The following is a 16,836-nucleotide window of genomic DNA, read 5'->3' as shown; positions in this document are numbered from 1 at the left end:
ATACCAAAATTGTATCATCGATTATGTCACTTACATTATCTAAAAGTTTTAGAATTACAATTATCATGAAAAAAGTACATGTGATATTAATAATGATATTAATGTAATAATGATAAATATGATGATTATTATGTAATTGTTATATTAATAATAATTATGATAAAAATAATTATTTTAATGATGTTCATGTATCAAGGTTAATAAATTTATAATATGCATCGATTTTCTATTTTAGAATGGTGCTTTAAGATACAGAAATACAAAAGACAAAAGCAGAGAGGGGAAAACAACAAATCATTTAAAAGAGAAAGAAAGCAGAAAAAAGTATGTTCCCATTCAAAAAAGAAAATGTAGAGAGAACTACATGAAACATTATAATATTACAACAAATTTGTGTAAATTAGGCAGAAATAAAGGAAATAAAAGTAAAAAAAAAAAAGAAACTTGTTAATTTTCAGTGAAAAACATAATATTTTATCTTCCATAACATATGTTCCGTATTACGGTAACAGATATCTTTTCCTGCACTACTCACTAAATTAAACTGTTGATGTTATTTTGAATTGATACAGTGTCTTATGATTGATGTTGTTTGTGAAGATACCACATTTAAATTGTTTAAGTAATTTTAAAGAGTGAAAATATTGAGTTATAGATCCTATGTTTTATAAATTTTCAACTATGTTCCGTAACAGATCATAAGGACTGTTTGATGAACATTTGTGCAGCGAAGTTTTTTTGGTAACGTGACACCGATTAAAAGTTATGCTTTATTTGTTTTCTGCTTCTATTTTAGATATAATTCGATAACTTTTATGACAGTATTTGTTTGTGCATTGTATCGAAACGATGTCAATCTTACGTTACGAAAATATTTGCTTATACAAGCTTTTCAAATACCAAGTATACAAGTTTCAGAATAAGATATGGCATAAAATATTTTTGCTAAAGGTAACCATTGGTCTTCAACATTTAAAATGTTAGTAAAATAATACCTCCTTAGTAATTCCTATAGTATATATATTTTCCGTAACAATGTAATTCAGTAGCTAACTTCAAAAGCTTTCAGTATACAAAAAGAGCGAATGGTGTGTATTAAACTTCCACACAATCTGTCCTAGGTATTGAACATTAAAAGCAAATCATAGAAAACGTTGTTTATGAAAGTTGTGAACCAAAAGTGCTTCAATTATGGGAGAATGGCTGCGTATTGTTTTCTGATTTCATGTTCCGATAAATAGATTAATAACAGTGAACATTATAGCTACATTATCACCATGCACTATTTAAGACCGATTGAACAGTGTACCGAAATTTTAGTGCTCCTTAAACTTTTGAACCGGTATGACCACTGCGGATGATCACGTGGCCAAAATCGTACAATGGGCCCATAAAATGGCGGCCTAAACGCTCGTAAAAGCCGTGTAATTGAGGTTAGCATACAGTTTACGTTAAATTTATATGTAAAACTAAGCCGCACGGAACCCCTGTATAAAAACCACGTACTGTTCTGTTACAGGTTATTTTGTAGCTCTCTCTGTTAAGGCCTGCAAGTCGAAAAAGTTGTTTTGGGTGATGAATACAATGGCCGAACAGGTATTAAAAACGATGTTTTCAGTAAAAGAACGCATTTTGAGCAAAATTAGCAATGACATCTTGTGCACAATTGGAAGTTTGCCCGTCAAGAACAATTTTCATCCTTTGTAAAGTTGCATAACGTAGTTGTGCATCTTTTTAAAAACGAGTACAATGGCCGAACCAAATTTAATAAGTACAATGGCCGAACAATTTTATTGCCTGTCCTATTTCGTCAAAATTTTCATTGAATTATGCTTGTTTCTCGCTTCCTGTCTTTGAAATCATACATTTATGATATTTGAAAGTGAAAAGTAGGAAGAAGTATTAAATTAAATGAATTCAGTTTGCTTGCTATAAATTCTCATCTTAATAGTATTTTGCTTTGATAACACACGTGTACATCAGCGTAAAGTGTTTAAAATACAAAAATAAAATACAAACATATACATTGTTGAAACAATAAACTGGAAAAAAAGTTCAAAGCATGCATATTGGCAATTTTAATGAACAGTTGAAAAGTGCATTTAAAACTTGTGATTTGAACGAAGATAAGAACTTGTCTGATACTTATGATACTATAACTGAAAATATATTATTATGTTCTAAGTCTTTTCCAAAAAAAAAATAAAGAAAGTACATGAAACCTTACTGGTCGATTGAATTGTCTCAATGTCATGAAGAAGTGAAACAAGCCAGAGAAGTGAGGTGCCGGGCAGGGCGACCACGCGGAATAAACCACAAGGAGTATGCAAATTATAAATCTGCAAAAACTAAATTCAGAAAATTGCATAGGGCGGCAGTGAATTCATATTTGCGTGATCTCGACCATAAACTAGAGGTCAAAGCTGAATTAAATGGTGATTTGTTTTGGAAAGATATTCAGACACGTAAACAAAAAAAAACTAGCGTTTTAGGAAGTAGCATGTGCTTTAATGGAATAAAATACAACTGTCGCAGTGATATAGCAGAGCAGTGGGCTAATTATTTCAAAGATCTGTATAAACCTACGGCTTCAGAACAGTTTGATAATACTTGGTATGATTTTGTAGAACAATATATGAGTGAGTCTTTTAATAAAATGAATCTCAATAATAATGTGACTATATTCGAGGAAGATGTAAAGTCAGCCATTCAGATTTTATCGAGAGGTAAGGCAAGCGGACCGGATGGTATTGCCCACGAACACTTGTTATATGGCGCGGACATATTATCACCGGTATTAGCAAATTTTCTATACATTGATATTAAGAGTTGGTGAAATACCAGATTCGTTAAAACGCAGTAAAATTATTACTCTTCATAAAGGTGGCAATAAGAAACATGACGACCCCAACAGTTATAGAGCCATTAGTCTGACTTCATCAATTCTTAAAGTGTATGAAATAATTTTGCTTAGAGAATGTAAAAAACATATATTATCCTCCATTAGTTCTCAACAAGGTGGGTTTCAGGAGCACCTCGGCTGTTTAATGACATCTTTTTCATTAAGGGAGTGCTTACATTTTGCACGTGAAAACTCTTCATCGGTCTACATGTGTTTTCTAGACTGCAAACAGGCTTTTGACAGCGTCTGGACAAATGGTTTATTTTTATAAATTACTACATACTATTTCTGACAACGGGGAACATATTAATACCAACATTTTAAAGTCGTTTTATGATATGTATAAAAATGTATATAGTTATGTACAGTACAAAGGCACAGCTTCTAACTATTTCCAAATACTGCAAGGTACTCGACAGGGAGGAATCAGTTAACCTTCAATGTATCTTGTCTTCATAAATGGATTGATACGCGAGTTGGAAGACAGTGCGAATGGCGTTTGCATTTACAATTTAAATATGTCGTGCCCCACCGTTGCTGATGACATGGTACTGGTATCATTCTCAAGCGATGGTCTAGATAACATGCTGAAGATTTGTAACATTTACTCGAGAAAATGGCGCTTCCTATACAACCCTTCAAAAGCGCTATTATATTATAACGTTTAACCCAGCTATTCTAGTGCATGACTCGGTGATGTTTTCTCTTGGAATTGACGTCATACCTATTAACTTCACATTATAAGCATTTAGGTGTTGAATGTGATCAGCATTTGTCAACGATGAAGTCAATGAAAGACGCATGCGTTAAGTTACGTGGTACGTTACTAAGCATTTGTAACAGTGGTTTGCATCCAGTTTCTATAAGTCCTGCTACACTCCGAAAAATATACATGACAGTTTTTGTACCTAAAGCGCTATATGGTTGTGAAAACTGGACCTGTTACTCAAATAAAGACATAACAAATTTAGAATTAGCACACAACTTCTGTGTTAAATTTATACAAAATTTTCATAAATCTATTTCAACAAAGTTTGCATTTTGTTTGTTGAATATACCAAACATACTTACTATGATAAATTACAGGAAATTAGTTATTTGGTCAATTATGCCGATTGCCATCTAAATATCTTGCTAAACAGATATTTGTTAATAGATTGATTAGATATGTGAATGTGGATAGACAGAAACGTGGATTTATTCCAGACATATATAGATTACTGCAAAAATATGATCTGTTGTACGTCATTTATACTTTTATTGATACCGGTGTGTTTCCATCTAAATTAAAATGGAAGAAGATTTTACAAATGAAGGTAATCAATGAATCAACAAAAGAGTTATTCTTAGAAACTTTAACGCCACAAGTGCCAGCATTAACATTTCTACTTCACCCTTATAAGATTTCCCCTTTGTGGGTTATTATTCGACAAAATCCGGGTCTTAAATGGGTTGCTGAAATACTTGCCAAGGCAGTTGGACACAGGATGTGTTTTTCATATGTGCGTAGTTGTAACATTTGGAATTTTCTTACAAATGACATTAAAGAACACCTTATGTGTTTTTGTCACAGGAAAGAGACTGAAAGACGTGCCTTCTCGAACACTATTATATCAAATTTAGGCTTTGACCAAGACAGCAAATTTATTTGCCATAACTACAGATATCAATGTGAAATGTTTTTACATATCGCATGTAAAGTTATTGATAATGTACTTGTCAACTTTCATATTGCTATCGCGCTTACAAAACTTTTATCTTCACGTTAAAAATCGAGAAAAAAAGAAGAAGAAACAGGCGATTTAATCGCTTTATAGCATATGTAGTATTTTTCTCAGACATAAACTGTATAGTTAATTTTCTTTTATTTACCTGCTCAGTTTTTTTGTGTTTTTATTTTTTTTTTCTCAATAATCAAGATCATTGATTTATTTAGGAATAATGCTTATGACATCCGTCTATTGATAGTCATTTATAAAGTATGAACACAAATACTGTACCTTCACTTTCTCTTAATTATTCGTTTTTCGATTAAGATTCAGTTATTGGTACGGGACTTAGTAACTTTGTTTATTTTTGTCACCTAGGATGAATATAGCTATATTCATGTTTAAAACGAATGATTTAAACATAGTCTTAACTGTCGCTTTCGTTTCAGACAACAATATACATACATAAGTCATAAGTTTACAATTGTAAAAGAATTTCATGTTATTGTATCTTTTATATTACAATGTTATGCATTTGTATATAATTCTCTTCTGTTGTATGTACATTATATATACTTTGTAAATATGTTACTCTCTCCAATTTTGGGGGATAATAAAATATGATATAGAATTTATTTCACCAGTAAAATATATGTTTCAATTACATACATACAATTGTCAATTATTTTGGAAATAAAGTCACATTTTTTTGTTTTTGTTAATGTTGTTTTTTTGTATTTCAATTTTTGCGCGATATATAGCGGCAACGTTGCGACATTTAGCGGTAGGCGGTTGCGACATATAGCGTTGATTGCGACATATAGCGTCAGCGTTGCGACATTTAGCGTTAGTTGCGACATATAGCGGCGTTGCGACATAATTATAGCGTTGCTACATCCGTTACAATGATTAAACTTTGATTCATAATGGTATGTAACTGCAATAATGTACGTTGTGCTTTTTTATATTATATCAGTGGATTTTGTTTAAAATTGTTAAATTATCCTCTGCTATGATGATGATAAAAATTTGTTGAATCACTAAAATGATTGTTAAGTTCGAAGCCAGCATACGAGCAAATGCAAAAATAGTTGCAACTTGCAATAATGTTAAATTAGTTTCGATCGTAAACAGTTTTACTGGTGTGTGTGTGTACAATTTAACTCTACCGAAAAATAACGTTATCTATGTGATAACTCTATGAAAGTGTTTGTTATGGAGGGCGTTCGTTGCAAAAATTCCACACATGTTAATTGTTCCTATTGAAAATGCGAACGTGTGTGTCTAGCATTTTTATTGTATTGCACAGCAAATGATATATGCCTTTTAATCCAATATTTGAATTGAAGGCACCCGCATTTAAATACATGTAACATGTTTACAACTGACTAAACATGGAAAACAACAACAAAATTACAGGTTCGTATCTTCCATTGCATATAATACACAAGCAAGTTAGAACGCTTATAGATCTGAACCTGAGATATATAAAAGAAATGTAAAACTCGAATACAGAAAATAGAGTTTAAGAAAACGTGTTTCCAGTTGTAGAACTACAAGAGTACGTGTACACAGTAACATGTTTAAAATTCACAAAGTTTAACGATTTTAAATCATGCATGACGCCCCGCCCCTCTTTTAGTATTTATAAATTTCTGTTACGAAAATGTAAGGTCAGGTATAAAACCTGACGCCTGTCCCCCATTTCTCAATAAAGTGAAAGAAAACACGGCGTCCCTTGTAACTTTTTATATTAAAAAAAATTGGTATCAAATGAAAGATTACTCCTTAAGCTTTCTATGAATGCTTGAGAAATAAAGATGAATTAAATAGATGTATTAAAATTTTTGGGTCAAAATTGATCATTTTTTCCTCTGAAAATCACACTCTCAAATTCAGTAATAAAAACATGTTTTTTTCAAACTTGTTGTTTATTTTCTCTCCTCACTTAAAACCACACTCATATATTTGGCAAGAAAATCACGGCTCTCCGTTTGGATTTATAAATTAATCAATTTCAAAATAGAAAATGAATATAGAATGAAAGTTAATGCTTATGTTAAAAAAAGTATTTATTCATACTGAAAATACCTTATTAAAGATTGCACATATGTGTTACGGATAAGTACTTTCTTGATTTCGGAAAGGAAATTTCGGTGGCCGCTTTAAAATCCGATTTTTTTTTCAAATACCCGCATAGCGATACACATATGTGCTGGTTTTTAGATTATGAATAAAATTACTCGCTTGAAGTTGGTCATTTTCCCCTTAAAATTTCCAAATCGCCGATGTTTCTCAGGAAAACACGAGGTTAAAAAATAAGTTAGTGCATTTGTTATCTTAATCATTTTGTAAATAAATGGTAAAATTAGCAATTTAGCTAGTGATAAAACTTTTGTAACTAATGCAACAAAAACTAAAATGTGGCGTGTTTTCCTTCAGTTTTATTTAGAAATATGGGAGAGGCGCCGGGTTTTATACCTGTCCGCAATAGAAGTTCGTAAATACTCAAAGAGGGGCGGGACGTCATGCATGACTCATGAAGTTCTACAACTGGAAACTCGTTTTCTTAAACTCTATTTTCTGTATTCAAGTTTTACATTTCATTTGTATACTTTAGGTTCAGATAGATATATATATATATAAGTGTGCAAACTTGCATATGTATTATATGCAATGGAGATACGAATTTGTAATTTTTTTGTTGTTTTCTATGTTCGTTCAGTTGTTAAGATCTACACGTTAACTTATTATTTAAAAGCGGGTGCCTTCAATTAAAAGATTGGATTCAGAGACATAGCAATTGCTTTGTACGAATATAATCAAAAATGCTAGACATACACGTTCGCATTTTCAAAAGTAGTTTTCTAAAGGAACACATTACATGTCTGGAATTTTGGCAACGAACGCCTTCCATAGTGTGTACTACCATATAACTGATGTCGAAGGAAAATGTATCTGTACAGTAACGGGAGTTATAAGTTCCAAATTAATTGTATTCTTTGGTTGCAAAAAGATGAAATGTGTTTTTACACAATGTTTAAATTACACATAAGCATAAACAGACAAGCCACACCAACACGAACATTCAGTAATTTTTTATTGAATACGTTTCGGCTGCATGCCTTCATCAGCGCAAATTATAATGATTATCCTAAATCTATTATTGAGAAAGCGTTTTCTAAAATTCAAGGCATGTCCTTAGTCCTGTCGTTAAAAGTACTTTAATACATTTTTCTGTATGTTTTAATATATCTCTGCCTTACATACATGCACCAAGTTCAAACGTACTTTAGCTTGTAGACGTCCTTAAAAATGTTCGAGATTTTCTTATGAAAAGTGCTTTACTTGATCACACATTTTTATCTAGCCAATGTTTACGACGAAGATGTTCACATTGTAACAGTATAATTGTTCGTTCACAATACCATATCCGTCCCTCGGGTAACCGCCCATGGGCGGTAACTCGGCATTCCTAGTTGCCGCCGAATTGACGGGATACCCTCGGGATGGGACGGATATTCCGAACCGAACATATATTATTATTATTCTTATTTTCATACTCGAGTTCATTATGATCTCAAATGCACGAACGAACACAAGACGATGGTATTTGCAATATGCATTCAAGTAAGCCATATATCGCCCAAACAAACCTCTTGTTAATATACTGATAGATATACGAGGGGAAGTCAGAGAGTATCCGGACTTTTGACTCGTTCTTGAAAACCATTCAACATTTTAAGAAAATTCTTTCTACTCTTTTTCAAAATATTCTCCACCTACGTCTACGCACTTTTGCCATCTCATAGGGACTGAGGTCTGGGCTATAAAGATGGTGAGACAACAATTGCCATTTGTAAGAGTTGATAACCTCCACTGTAGCTGCGGCGGTATGGGAGGGAGCGTTATCGTGAAGAAGGAGGACAGTTTTTTTGTGCTAATCTGGGACGCATTTGCTTCAGCTTTTCTCCGAGATTTTTCAGAATTACTTCAGAATAGTACTTGGCGGTGACAGTTTGACCTTTTGGCATGGAATGAGTAAGTATCATTCCTCGTGAATCAGCATGACTTTGCCAGCCGAAGGAGACAGCTTAAACTTTTTTTGTCTCAGGTTGGAATAATGAACCCACATCTCATCTCCAGTGATAATGCGGTTCAAAAACTTATCTCCTTCACGATAAAACGACTTAAATGTTCTTTTGCATTGGTTAATCTAGCTAGTTGCCTTTTGATCTGCGGACAGCTGTCTAGGCACCCACCTTGCGCTTACCTTGCTCATGCCTAGGTGTTCATGTAAAATCTTGCGTGCCGATGCCTTACCGATGCTAAACTTGTTGGCTACCTCCTCCAAAGTTACTCGATGATTTTTGTTGACAAAAGCTTTAACATTTGCTACCATCGTTTGGGTCACCGCCTCAGCTGGCCGCCCAGTCCTAGGCATGTCACAAACACTTTTTCTGCCTTCACGAAACTGAGAAGCCCAGTTGTAGATGGTTGAACGTGATACACATTTATCAGAAAATCTTTTTTTAAGCCTCTGAAAGATGTGGCAGGGCTTTTCACCTTCTGCAACCAGAAACTTTATTACAGAGCGTTGTTCCTCTATTACAGAGTCCCTATCATATATCAGAGGGCAAAATACACAATTATCATTGAAAATAGACTGACCACGTTATTGGGGAATGAATGTAGTTTTCACCAATATATAATGTGTGTATATAGCTGCACAATCATGCTGCATAAAGTTAACTTAACTTGCCTCATATAAATAAGAGACTAGATATTTAATTGAGGTAAAATATAAAATGTTTGACAGGAAATATTTGACAGTTAATCTTCAGATACTAACAAGTACGAGATAACATAATTTGATAAAATTTGATAACATTGATAATTTTAGTGGTTTCTATTCAATATGTATATAGCTGAATAGGAGGAAAGTACGGTGGCAAAAAGGTGACATGTGTGTGTTTTTATTTATCTCGTGGCAACGAGATATTATGTCGTGGCCATAAGTTACTAAGTCGTGGCCACGAGATAGCTATGTCGTGGCCACGAGATACTTTGTCGTGGCCACGAGTTACTAAGTCGTGGGAACGAGATAGATAAGTCGTGGCCACGAGGTACTATGTCGTGGCCACGAGTTTTGAAGTCATGGCCACGAGAAAGCTAAGTCGTGGCCACGAGATAGCTACATGTCACGAGATACTATGTCGTGGCCACGAGTTATTAATTCATGGCCACTAGATAGCTAAGTCGTGGCCACAAGATACCATGTCGTGGCCCCGAGTTATTAAGTCGTGGCCACGAAATATTAAGTCGTTGCCACAATAGCTAAGTCGTGGCCACGAGTTACTAAGTCGTGGCCACGAGATAGCTAAGTCGTGGTCACGAGATAGTTAACCAATCAGAATACACTATATATATTATGAATTTTTTTAACTTAACAACTTACTTTTACACGCAACATTAATCTTTGAAAATACTGAAGATATTCTCTTTGAATTTGTCTTTAGAATCGTATTAGAAAGTCACCTTTCAAGGACCATCAGACATAGCTATGGGAATGACGTCATCAAAACACGTGACTTGTTTTACATGGGGATGTAAGACAGGATTCAGACATGATTATCTACCGTTTACACTGTGACCAAAAATATTTTTGTCCCAGATCAGACCAATTTTAGAAGATATGAACCGAGGGAACCCGCCCATTGGGCACTAACGAGGCTTGCAACTTCATTCATAACGGCGAAATTACGTCATGACTCATGGGTAAAACCAACGGAAACAACAGTCTGATAAACAAGAAAAGTTATTCTTTATTTAAAGAGGGCATAACTTTTCAATATATAATTTGAGGATTATCTGCCTGTGATATGGCATCACATTTATCATTATAATGAATATGTATACCAAATCATAGTTTCGGAGAAAATGGAACTAAACTTATAATCTATTACAGATACAATTAAGTAATACATTGTATTACCATGAAAATGATCATGACGGGAAGAATCTACCAATGTGTATCAAACTACTAAGTTTCAATGTAAAAGTACTTTTATTATGAGTATGAAGCTAATGTCCATAAACAAAATTTTAACAACAATTAATCCAGTAAAAACGCCGATCCGAATTCCATCGCAGCCGTGTGGGTCATGGCAATATATAAATTAATCGCATTTTCTTCGGAAAGTGTAGCTAAACAGTAGATGTTCTAAAATTAATGTTAATATTATTATGCTCCCCGAAGGGAGAGCATACAGCCGCCACCTTGCCGTTGTGCTTACCCGGTGCATAACTTGAGATGATTACAATGGAAGTGGGCATTGAGTCGGCGTGTAGTGCCAATAAACCATAACTCAGGCAAAACATTTTTCAATTATCTCCCTAAAACGTGAGCGTTTATACCGGTCTAGACATGTTTTCAGTAACTTATTACATTTGAACATCAGGCTTATCATAAGACAAAGAATTTTCTAGATGTATGTTTTACGAAAACATAAGTTAAAATTTCATTTTTTTCTGCAATGATCACATCGTTGATAAAGAAATAATGCCGTTTTTATGCAAATTTGCTCTGAATATGCAATTGCCTCGGTTTCGTGATGGGTTTGGTATGAGGAAATGTTCGATTTGTTATGTATAATCAACGTTTTATTGATAGAGCCATGCATGTCCTCCATTTCTTGCCTGGGTTTTGCAGTGAGAAAAAATTTATTTTAAAAGATAGCATGTATGGTTGACATCGTACTGAGTTATATGTAATTATGTATGGATGTCATTGTACTGGATTATATGTCAGGATGACATTGTACTGTATTATATGTATGAATGACATTGTAACAGATTATATGTATAAATGACATTGAACTGGATTATATGTATGGATGGCATTGTATTGGATTATATGTATGGATGACATTGTAATAGATTATATGTATGGATGGCATTGTATTGGATTATATGTATGGGTGACATTGTACTGGATTATATGTATGAATGAAATTGTAATGGATTAAATGTATTGATGACATTGTAATAATTTATATGTATCAATGACATTGTCCTGGATTATATGTATGGATGACATTGTACTGTATTATATGTATGAATGACATTGTAACAGATTATATGTATAAATGACATTGAACTGGATTATATGTATGGATGGCATTGTATTGGATTATATATATGGATGACATTGTAATAGATTATATGTATGGATGGCATTGTATTGGATTATATGTATGGGTGACATTTTACTGGATTATATGTATGAATGACATTGTAATGGATTATATGTATTGATGACATTGTAATAATTTATATGTATCAATGACATTGTTCTGGATTATATGTATGGATGACATTGTACTGTATTATATGTATGAATGACATTGTAACAGATTATATGCATAAATGACATTGAACTGGATTATATGTATGGATGGCATTGTATTGGATTATATGTATGGATGACATTGTACTGGATTATATGTATGAATGACATTGTAATGGATTATATGTATTGATGACATTGTAAAAATTTATATGTATCAATGACATTGTTCTGGATTATATGTATGGATGACATTGTAATGGATTATATGAATGTTTGATTTTTTTTTATTGTACTGGATTATATGAATTGATGACACTGTTATAGAAGATATGTATGAATGACGCTGTACTGGATTATGTGTATGAATGACATAAAACTGGATTATATGTATGGATGACATTGTACTGGGTTATGTCTATGGATGATATTGTACATGATTATATGTATGGATGACATTGTACTGGATTATATGTTTGAATGACATTGTGCAGGATTATGTGTATGGATGACATTGTACTGTATTATATTCATTGCACTGGATCAAATGTATAGGTGACATTGTACTTATACTTATATTGTACTTACACTTATATGTATGGATGACAATGTAATGGATTATGTGTATGGATGATATTGTACTGTATTATATGTATGGATGATATTGTAATATATTATATGTATTGGGAACATTGTACTCACTACGGATGTGATTGTACTGAACTAAATGTATGTATGACATTGTACTGGATAATGTGTATGAATGACATTGTACTAGATTGTATGTATGGATGTCATTGTACTGGAAAATGTGTATGAATGACATTGTACTAGATTGTATGCATGGATGTCATTGTACTGGATAATGTGTATGAATGACATTGTACTAGATTGTATGTATGGATGTCATTTTACTGGATAATGTGTATGAATGACATTGTACTAGATTGTATGTATGGATGTCATTTTACTGGATAATGTGTATGAATGACATTGTACTAGATTGTATGCATGGATGTCATTTTACTGGATTATGTGTATGGAGGACATTGTACTGATTTTTACGTATGGATTTCAATGTACTGGATTATATGTAAGAAGATTGCACGTTTGGATGACATTGCAATGGATTATGTGCATGTTGAACATTGTACTGTGTAATGTCCCCGTCACACCGGTACGGGCCTTTCTAACGGCGATCAAAACTAGTGATTTTCGGTAAATAGCCAAAGTCGAACTTATTAAGAACCAAGTTTTCAAATTTTCGTTTACCGTCCTGCTATGTGCGTTTCCATTATGTTTATGGCATTTGCAGTGCGCTTACACGGCGTATTTATAAGGCGTTCCTAAGAGGTTCTTACGGCGTTTTTATGTTTTCATTGCGTTCTTTAGATGTGCACTACGACTTCCATTCAAACGGGGTCAACACGGCGTTGTAAGGACGTCCTAAAAATCCATATAGACCTAGTCGATCGTATTAAGAACTATCTATATGCACTGCAAACGCCCTTTATGTCACCATTGAGTCGCCTGTACATGGTAAACAACTTAAAATTGTGCGTTTATACAGCGACTATTAGGCATGTACAGCACGTTATCATTTACGTGCTTGGTATGTTAACGGGGTTCTTACTGCGGCATTTGCGTCCCTAGGGCGTTGAAGTCCAGGACTGAGAACGAACGGCGATCCTCAGTAATTGTTTTGTGCATCTTCAAAATAGTTGCCTTGATTCCTGAGGTGTTGATGGAGTCTTTTCGGCGACTAAGGTCGTTCTCAACTCGACCCTACGGCGTTATTTCGTTTTTAATGCGTCTTACGTCGCCCAGTAAACGCAGTAAGATGTAACGGGGGAATAAGCAAGAAATGTTTACGTTCAGGGAGTACTTAATTTTACTTTGTTTCATGTCTGTTTAAGGCAAATGTATTTGAAATTATTGATTTTGAACAATTTTTGTACAGATATTAAAAAAATCAAGTAACTCATATAAAAAATCTATATTTACCATTATATCTTTCTTTTAACAGATGTATCTGACAATTTGGTATATATCCTTCAAACCTAATTATTTTCGTCTACAATTCTCTCTCCTTTACAATTTCCATCAGAAGTTAAATGGAGCTGTTTATTTTTATGACACGACCTTCCTTGTTTTCAGTTAATTTAACCATTGTCAAAAAGAAAAATACTTTTTCGTTTGAGTATGTCAATTATAATACTGCCGCATCACTTAAAATTATCATCCGCAATAAACTAGTTACGTGAAATTACTGTTATATGATGGTACTTGAGCACTTATACACAAAGTAAGACATTCGTCCGGGTTCAGTGATGTAAATGGGAATTTTTTGTACGTATTTTAAGCGAATGTTCGTGAAAGAAAAAAAGTTATCTGAACCCATTGCAAAATATATGGACTGTCTGATCATGGTCAACACTCTTCTTTATCCGAAGCTTTTAAGTTTGGCGGAAAGGACCGAGAAAATACGATTGAGCGAATACACAGAACGGATACGGTATTTCGATGCGCATTTGTTGGCTTACTTTATTTATTATCTCGTGTAAAGTTCAGTTAAATTAAAACAAATCTATAGAAATTCAAGTAAACGGTATACATGTAATCTTTATGTTATACAAATCAAATATGTCTGATTTCCCATTTAATTAATTAAATGTATATATAAAGTATTAAATTTTAAGTATGGTGAGCTATGGTGGCATATTTCTACCACCAATTAACTATATAACTATAACTAGTTAATTAAGAGGTTAACTAGTTACGTAACTAGTTTTTTTTTTTTGAATAAATAAAAGATCATAACGGGAAATAATTGCATGTTAGTGCCTACAACTGCCATCTTTTTATAATTTTACCAGCTTAATATTAAGTGATTAACTAGTTACGTAACTAGCTAACCACTTAACTAACTAGTCAAGTAAGAGGTTAACTAGTTACGAGACTAGTTATCCCTTTAACTAACTAGTTAATTATATGGTTATCTGGTGGCAGAAATATGCCACCATAAATAGCATTCATGACAATTTATTTCAAAATCCCATTGTGGGGAAAAAAGAAGTCAAACAGTGATATTTAAAGTCTGATTGTTGAGTATGAAATATCGTCTTAATTTGGTGTATATTTATGCTAAGCTTTTTCAAAATCCCTTGATGGATGAAAAAGTTATGGACCGGTTACGAAATATACCTTCCATCAGACTATGTAGATCTTTGAACTCCAAGATTGACTTTGACCTAAGAGGTACGGGTCTGTTTTTTCCCTCTTAACACGTTGTCTTGTTATGGTGCATATTTGTATCATATTTGTGTCAAGTTATTTCAAAATCCCTAAATGGATGAAAAAGTTATTGGGCGGACACAAAGTATACCCTCCATCATACAATGTTGACCTTTGATATCATTGAACTTGAAGTTTTATTAGAGTCAATTTATTTTTTCGAATGATATGGTGAACATTTCCGTCTGTACTTATCGTGAAATTCGCCTGAAAATGACGAATGACTTAAATTTGTCCAAAAATAATTCTATATTTTTCGCATGACACGTCGTCTTGATATGGTTAACATTTGCGCCAATTTATTTTGAAATAATTTAATGACGAAGTGTGACGAACGGACAGATAGACAGACATACAGACGGACTGAGCCCAATTTCCACTTTTTTCTTCGAAAAGGGAGTAAAACAATAATGATATTGGGCTAGTATGCTTTTCATGATTACATGTAGTGCACATGAAAAATATCATGTGTAAACAAATTTAATGGCATGAATTATGTATCATTTCTCTGAAGTTATTTTTTTAAATGTTAACATTGCTTTACAATTTAACAACAACAACAACAACAACAACAACAACAACAACAACAACAACAAAAAAAACAAAACAAAAAAAAAAAAAAAAAAAAAAACAAACACTAATTATTTTAGGTTTTACTGTACCTGTAATGTTTATCACTGTAATAAAACACGTAGTTTAATGCCAAACAGATTAATGATTAACATCATTTTTTTAGTGTACAATGTATTATTGTATATTGTTTATAGTCACATGTTGAGACATTGTTAGTAAGTATTTAACTTATTTTATAATTGTCCGGACATACGATTCAAACATCATTTGATTATGTGTCACTCTTACATGTTTATGTCTAAATATGGTTATGAAAGTGTGTAGCTTTCATTTTTTAAGGAAACTTTTAAGCTAGAAAATGAAAGTAGATAAAAATTTCAACGAGAATAGGAACACTACAGGAATTTGTATCTAAATTATAAAAACTGATATAATTATCTAAGATCAAGTATATATTGTTAATAAAAGAGCCAATAAAAGCAAGACAATCTCAGCACTTTTATTATTATATATGTCTAAAATACTAAACAGATTGAGGAAAAAATGCAAATATTGCAGTTCTTGTTAGATTGCTATTTTAAAACAACAAAACACCTTAGATTTCACTTTCTTATACATTATCTACAATATAAATAAAGGTTAGTGTGGTGGAGTGATAAATATGGCTGTCTAGAATCTATATAAGGATTTCTGTCGGCGTGAATTAAAAACCCGTCAGGACCAAGCCGTTGCTTCCTTGAGCAAGACACTACACTCCCTGCATATTGTATATAGTAGTCTTGAGGTAATAAATATTATGCTGAAGTTTTTGTTGTTGTTGCTTAGTACTGCATGGTTGGTTATAGGAACGAATACAAGAGTGTTTGTCTGTAATCTTGTTGCTTCCTAAACAATCGAGCTAAAATAAATTCTAAATAAAATAAGTGGTGCCAAATATATGTTTGTCACATCATGCATAGTTATCTCTAAGTCATTCCAACATGTTTGGTATAGTTTACTACTTTAATTCA

The 16,836-nt window shown here is 33.0% G+C and overlaps 1 protein-coding gene across 3 annotated transcripts in view; it reads right to left on the bottom strand.

Moving 5' to 3' along the window:
* Nucleotides 1–16,087, bottom strand: part of LOC132760554 (fatty-acid amide hydrolase 1-like) — a 74,003-nt gene extending 57,916 nt beyond the window's left edge. For 2 of the 3 annotated variants that reach the window (XM_060752549.1, XM_060752551.1), the window contains exon 1: nt 15,916–16,087. The gene's annotated coding sequence lies outside the window, so the exon portion shown is untranslated. Of the gene's footprint in view, nt 1–13,963; nt 14,218–15,915 lie in introns of those variants that run through there. The other variant, XM_060752550.1, reaches the window with a different exon arrangement.
* Between the last annotated feature and the right edge of the window lie 749 nt (nt 16,088–16,836).

Source organism: Ruditapes philippinarum, unplaced genomic scaffold, assembly GCF_026571515.1.
Source record: "Ruditapes philippinarum isolate M1 unplaced genomic scaffold, ASM2657151v2 ctg2204_1_1_1_1, whole genome shotgun sequence".
NCBI lineage: Eukaryota > Metazoa > Mollusca > Bivalvia > Venerida > Veneridae > Ruditapes > Ruditapes philippinarum.
This window is presented reverse-complemented; position numbering and strand designations above follow the sequence as displayed.